We start from the raw sequence: 7,444 nt of genomic DNA on the forward strand, positions 1-7,444 counted from the left end.
TGATAGTAGTTATGAAATAATAAGAATTTTATATGATTTGAACTAAATAATTAATATTTTAAAATATTAATACTGATGTTTTGAAAAATAAAAAAATTAATTATATTATCTCTAATTCTTGGATTTGAACATTTTATTGAAAATAATTTGTAAAATTGATGAACAAATAGTATTTTTATACATTATTATTGGATTAAAATTTATTTCTAATTACTATATTATCCCTATTTTTATTTGAAATTACAAAACTACCCTTAAACCTAATTTTACCTAAATCCTAATTTCTCCAATTCCTAACCCTAACAGATACAGCCTCACCCTCCTCCTTCAACGTAACAAACACACACAACACACACAAAATAGAGAAAGAAACGCAGAGATGGAGAGGAAGAAGAGAGAGCACGGAATCGGAGGGGAAGGAACCGCACTCTACGTCGTCCAGTTCGCCACCACCGCCGCATCTTGCCTGCGCCGTCACCACCGTTCCATGGAGCCACCGCCGTCATCATCCTCGTGGGCTACCTCGGCACGTCCTCGCCGTCTCGTCCATGGAGCCGAGCCCACGTTGCTGTCGTTCGTCCGCGTCCTGCTGTGGCCGCTACAAAGGTCTGTCACCGTCACCAATGAGGAGGACGCCACCGGCTCTGTTGTGCCTGGTTACCGCCGAGCTCGTTGTCAGAGACCGCTGTTCCCTCACCACTGTTGCGTCGTCGTTGACGAAGCTTTTGCCACCACCGTGAACCTCGAACAGAGGAGAGAGAGAGAGCGTGTGTGAAGGGCAACGCTACCACGAAGTCGTCGCCGCCGTCATCATGCTCCGCCGCTGCCGCGTCTCACCAAGTCATCATCATCGTGCTTCCTGGTGCCGTCGGTGGAGTTGTGTCTTGCCGGATCTGCTGTTTGAAGTCTGTAAGAGAAGCGTTCTTTCAGATGGCAAGATAGAACTCGACAAGGGCTATAGCGCCATCGTTGAGCCACCGCGCCACCGTAGCTATCACTGGAAAGGTCGTTAGAGCTTGCTGAGGATATTGTTCTGGTTCTGAAGTAATTCATCCATGTCAGTGCTCATTTTTCCTCTGTTCTGCCTCTGCCTCTGGATTATGCGAGTTGCCAGAGCCCACTGCCACTAGAGCTGCCCAGAACCACCACTGTAGCTGCCGTTGGGATTGTGAATGAAGGGAGAAGAAGCTGATTCTGTTACAGCCATTCCCAGAGGAGAAATCAGCCGCGCCACCGCATCTTTGGCGCTGGGAAACGCCACTACCGCGGCCGAGTTCCACCGTCGGTAAGAGTTTTGAGTTTGGTTACTGTTCTTTTGATTCCGGGAAGATTATTGACACTGCGTGGTTGTATAGTGATGAGTGATTTTATGCCGGTGTAGAATTGATCAATAAATCCAATCGTGAGTATAGTCTAAACCGACACGCAATTCCACATCAAACAAAGAAATTGTGTCACCATAGTCTAAATTCAATAACTAAGAGTATTAGTCCCAAGTCGTTCTCCCTAGGAGTGCTCCAAGATGCACATCATTGGTTAGAAGTTGTATTGGTGTTTTGGAGTTTAATGCAAGAAAGGAACAAGCTAATAGTATGAATGACAATTAAGCAATATAAAAGCCTTGACTAGAAGTGAGAATCGAACTTCCTATCATCATAATCTCCATCAATTGTGACCACAATTAGTTATTTCTTTACTTAGTTAACCTCTAGTATGAAGAAAAGTCAAGTAAAAGTAATCAATTTGAATTCACAAGTCCTAGTCTAACCCTAGGGAAGTCTAGCTTTAGTGACATGCAAACCAATTAGAAATTTCTAATTTATAATCAACAAAGGACATTGATAATTCAAGTGTTTCCAATATCTCAACCCCCAAGCCAAGAATAAAAAGTCTACTCCATAGTTAAAGTTGGCATTTTCTCAAACACTTGGAGAGCAAGGATGAAAGACATTGTAAAATTGAGAATAAACTTGAAATCAAAGATATCCACTACAAGAGATTAACAACAATCAAACAATTGGCAACAATGAACATAAAGTTCCTCAAGCATTAATGAAAATCAAAGTAACAAAATTTCAAATCTAAGATCCACAAGTAACTTGAGTAACAAGAACTAGATTGAGAGTAAGAGAATTAGATCTACAACTTGAAGCAATGTAGAATTGAATTGACAAAAGATCTCACCAATGGATCCAAGAGAATTCCAAATTGAGAAGCAAAACCCTAGAGAGAAGCTAGAGTTTCTCTTTCTACAAAATGTAACTTCCAAAACTAACTAGAAAAATATCTAAATGTATGAATCAATGAAAATCCCTTCGTCCCTTGGTCCTCTTAAGTGTTTTGGCACCATAGTTGGTTCAGATTGGGCCCCATAGCCTCTGTGAATTTGCCCAACATGATTTCACTTAAAAATCACGTGCCGGCACCGATGCGTACGTGTACAGCACGCGTACGCGTCCCTGGGGTTTTACGATCCACGCGCATGTGTAAAGCACGCGTGCGCGTCCATGAGGTTCTGGCTCAGCCATGCAAATGTGCCGGCTTCTAGCTTTGGCTTCTTAGTGCCGATCCCAGTAGCGCGCATCCACACGTACGCGTAAGGCACGCGTACGTGTCGCTGCTTAAGCTCCAAAGCTCCAATTTCCATGCTCCTTCCATTTATGCATGCTTCCTTCCTCTCTTCTAGGCCATCCTTGCCCTATAAACTCTGAAATCACTTAACAAACAGATCACGACATCGAATGGTAATAGAAGAGGATTCAAATATAACACATTTAGTGTAAAAGGGGCATGTTTTCATCCATGAAGCAAAATCGGGAAGGAAACACAAAACGATACATTTTTTATGAATAAGTGTGAAAGAACATTAATAAAACCTTCAAAATCCATACAAGATAAACCCTAAAAATGGGGTTTATCATACAGCTGCTATTATCAGAGATTCGGGCTACCACCGTCACTCGAGGTAGTTGCCGGAGCTGCTGTCGCTCTGTTGTCTCATTCCTCTTTAGCTGCAGTGAGTCATTCTAGCCTTGAAACCCTTATCGCCATTATTCAGCTATAAATTATTGAGAATTTCGCGATATTCATATCCTAGGGTCGAGTTTCGAAAATTGTATAATTAAAATAAAAGCCAATGCGGTGTCATCTTGCTTCGTTTCTCACGGTGAGACTATTTGGTTCCGTTCCTTTTTATCGCAATACTTTATTGACAATTATGTTATAATTTCGTTTAATATCCATTTCACGTTAATTTCAATTTTACGTCAGATAAATTTTCGTTGCTGTGAACCTTGATTATCGCTGTTGATATTGCCTGGGAATCAATAAGGTTGCTGCCATGAGTTAAGAATAGAAAGAGGACTCTTGACGTGTTAACCTATAAGGGGTTCGACCTTGAGGTAGGGGTTTGTTTTAATAAGAAAATATTTTGGACTTTGAATACCTGATAAGTTTAGTAGATTAATGTAAATGGATAAATATCTGTGATATAAATGATTTTCTATTGAGATTGATATGTTGTGTTTGTTATCGAATTGGTTGATTCCTGAACTTCTGGTAAAATTGATTGAATGCACTGATTTTTGGAATTTAGATAGAAACTGATAATAAACGATTTTGAGTAATGGATTTGGACTTGTTAAATTGAAAGGCTGGTTTTGGTTGTGTTGAGGATTGAAAAGAAGGGACCCGTGATGGGTGACAAACTCCAGCTTTTAGGGGAGGTGCTACTGAAATTTTTCTAAGAATTTGGAGTTAATTTAGTTTTGATTTTAAAAACCGAGTTTGGTTTGAATTAATTATCAAAAGAGATAAGATTTAAATGTTTTAAAGGATTTTAAAGGATCGGATTCTTATGATTTGGTTGGTTTATGATTTTAACTTATTTGGTTTTTATAATAATGAGAAGAGATTTGGTTAACTAGCCAAGGATACTAAGAAGTAAATTAATTATAAATTCAAGGGGTTTGGGAATAGGAGTGTGAGTTTGAAGGTTATGCTTGAGACTAAAAGTGATTATGACGATGAATAGTAATTAAATAAGATGATGAAGGATGATGATAGGGGAGTTTAATAATATTGAGATTGAGAATGAGATTGAACACGAGATCGAGAATGAGATTGAATATTGAGATTGACTATGATTATGAAATGATATTGAATATGATTTTGATTATGATGCACTTGCCTGGGTAGATGCAGTGGAGTGATTTCGCTTGTTCCGGGATATGGTGAGATATACCTGCCCGGATAGTAGGCAGTGGCGTTGTCCACTTGCTCCGGGTATGAGATGGAAAAGGAGAATTATGATAAATGAATTTAATTATGAAGTTTTGAATGAATGTATGTCTGTGATACCTAGATAGTAGCAAAGGCCGTGGTTCGTCCCTCTTGCTCCGGGTCATTATTTGAAAATTGGTAATATTGAAGAGTGATTATGAATGAATGTGTATTTGTGATACCTGGGTAGTCACAAGGGTTGTGGTTCGTTCCGCTTGCTCCAGGTTAATGTTTGAGATTTGATAACAATAATGATTGATTGAGGAAGCTTTAACATGTGGCGAGTATGTCGAAGATGCATATATGACTAATGAATGAATGTAGTAAATGAATAATGATGGAAAATGTTGAATGTGAGTATGCTTGTGCTTTTTCTCTGGTTGTAAGGGTGACAGGGCACCGATACCCTCTAATGGTGACAGGACACAAATACCCTCTAATGGTGACAGGGCACGGATTTCCTCTAATGGTAATAAGGCACAACAGAGAGACTGTGCCCGGGTTAGCTACCGGACACATCGGGTTGGCTTGATAACCGACAGATGATATCATCAGCCATAGGGCAGGCATACATCATTTGCATATGTTTGAATTGTTTGGGTTTGCTTAATTGTATTGGTTTGCCTAATTGTATATGCCATACTATGTGATTATGTGTTATTTACCTTACTTGAATCTATTTGTGTATTACTTGTCTGTATTGCTTGTGTTTGTACAACTGAGAGATCCCTCATGCTGGTGGTGGTGATGCTGAGGGTTGTACTTGATATTTATAATGAGATGTTTGCTGAGAATTGAGTTTAATGCTGAATTGCTGAGTTATATGCTAAGAGACTGTGGTAATGGAAAGAGATAGGCTGAACGGAGTGTTGGGTAAAAACTTGAGAATGTATGTTGTAACTATACCCGGTTTCAGATTTGAATGGAGTAAGAACCCCTTTTGATACGCTTGTGGTCTTTTTCAATTTTAAACTATTAACCGTACTATTTTGTGAACTAAAGAAGTTTCTTTACGGCTTTTCAAAGTAATACTTTCCATAAAGCATTTTTAAAAAGGTTATTTCAAGGATAAACTATTTTTAAAATGAAAATAACTCAATTTGCAAGTATTTCTTTGCTTTGATGGTATTCTCGACCCTACAAAGAACGTGTGGTTTGTTCTCACCCCAATATCTTCTACCCTTTCAGTGACACAGGTTTGAAAACTCAATTTGAAGCTGCGGGCGATTATTGACTTTACTTATGAGTTAAGTTACTTTCATAGAATTCCCTCGCTTGTTGCTTAAAATTTTTATTTTATACAGAGGGATAGGTGTTGTATCTGAGTTTTGTTTTGACTTACTTGTATAAGATTTATTATTATTAATTATGTGATTATTATTACTTGGTGATGTGTGATGTATGATTTTTAATGAGTTGAAAACATTTTCTTTTTTTTTTTAAAGATTGAAACGCGCTATCGAACTAAAGGCTCAATATTAAATAGTTAGTAAGGAAAACTGGTTAGTAACGCCTTACTTTTAGTATGATCATGACGTATTGGAAGTTGGTATATATAGAGCTTACCGCCTTCGAAAACCACAGTAGGGGTCCCGCAATTTATCTACAAATGCTCCTCTTTATAAACTACGGTAGGAGTATCGCGGTTTATGCCCAAATGTTGCTCTTTGTAAACCACAATAAAGGTCTTGCGGTTTATGCCCAAATGCTAAACCGTTATTACCAGTCATAGTTTATATAGAGATAAAATAGGACACTGATGTAATCAGATTGAGATTGTTATATTTGCATAAATATGAACTCCAATTGTTTTATTTAAATAGATTGTCTTTTTTTAGGATATACATTTATTAGACTTCAATTAACATATGTAAAACCCAGTTAATTAATGACTAATTAACCCATAAATTAAAATATATTCTAGAAAGTGAGAAATGAGGTTTTCATGGTGTAATGTGATAGAGAAATTAAAAACAAGAATTTTGACACAAACTTTAAAGAAATCGGCCCAAGATTGGGCCGAACAGGCCAAATTGGGCCAACCGGACCCAAGTTGGGCCCAAGGGCCCAGCCAACTCTCATTTAATGAGAAAGCTCAGCTTTCTCTTCCCTCTAAAACACACACACACGCTGGAAATTAAAGAAAGGGGGAAGGGGAAGATTGAAACCCTTGCTACTATTCACCTCAAACTTCCATGGATCATAACTTTTGATTCGGAGCTCCGATTGATGCACCGTTTACGGCCACACGACTGCGGCGTCAAGCTTTACAAAACCCATAAAAACAATCTTGAGGTAAGCCATGTTTTCTTCTTCAAAATTCCAGCCTTGAGTTTCGAGTTTCTTGGTTAATAATGTTGAGATTTTGAGCTCCTTTGTGTTATAGGATCAAATTAGCTTGAGGGGAATGCTTGTTCTTGCTCCCTTGATCCTTGGGTAAGGTGAGATTTTCAATCCTAAGCTTAAGACTTGAGATTTTGTGATTTGGCGATTGAGTTATTGTGTTTTTATGTGATATTATGGCTTTGGCATTATATATGTGTGTTTTGGAGCTTGATTGGTGATTTTGGAAAGTTTGGAAAGGAGCCTTGTGTGGGAAATTTGTTGGTGATGCTTTGGAAACCTTGGAAGTTGAATTTGAGAGTGTTCCGGGTGGAACGAGAATCGGCCAAGTTATGGTTTGGGTTTCCTGTATCTAAAATGTAATGTTGTGTAAAAACGTAGGCTAGTGGCCTTAGGATAGGGTTTTTGAAATAATGAGTTAGTTGATGAATGATGTAAATTGTGTCGTTATACATGAACATTGGTGGGTTGTGACATGTTGATATATTTGATGAATTATGGAATGTTGATGTAATTGTGGGGTGATTTGGATTTGGATTGGATATGTGAATTATGATGATAATGGTGGGCAAGCATGTGATGTCGTATGTGATGTGCATTAATGTGTTTAATTGATGATTATGTTGAGGCATTTATTGGTGAGCATGTGTTGAAGGGTGATATTGAAATATGTATGTATATATGGTAATTAATGTATTGAACATTTGTTTGGAACTTGAGTTATGAAATGTTGATTATGAGGTGAAACTTGTTAAATTGAAGTTTGGTTAAATATGGTGAAATTGGTGGATTGTTGATTGGAAAAGGTTTGAAAATGTTT

This window comes from Arachis ipaensis, chromosome B8, assembly GCF_059453495.1.
Source record: "Arachis ipaensis isolate K30076 ecotype BB chromosome B8, ASM5945349v1, whole genome shotgun sequence".
Lineage (NCBI taxonomy): Eukaryota > Viridiplantae > Streptophyta > Magnoliopsida > Fabales > Fabaceae > Arachis > Arachis ipaensis.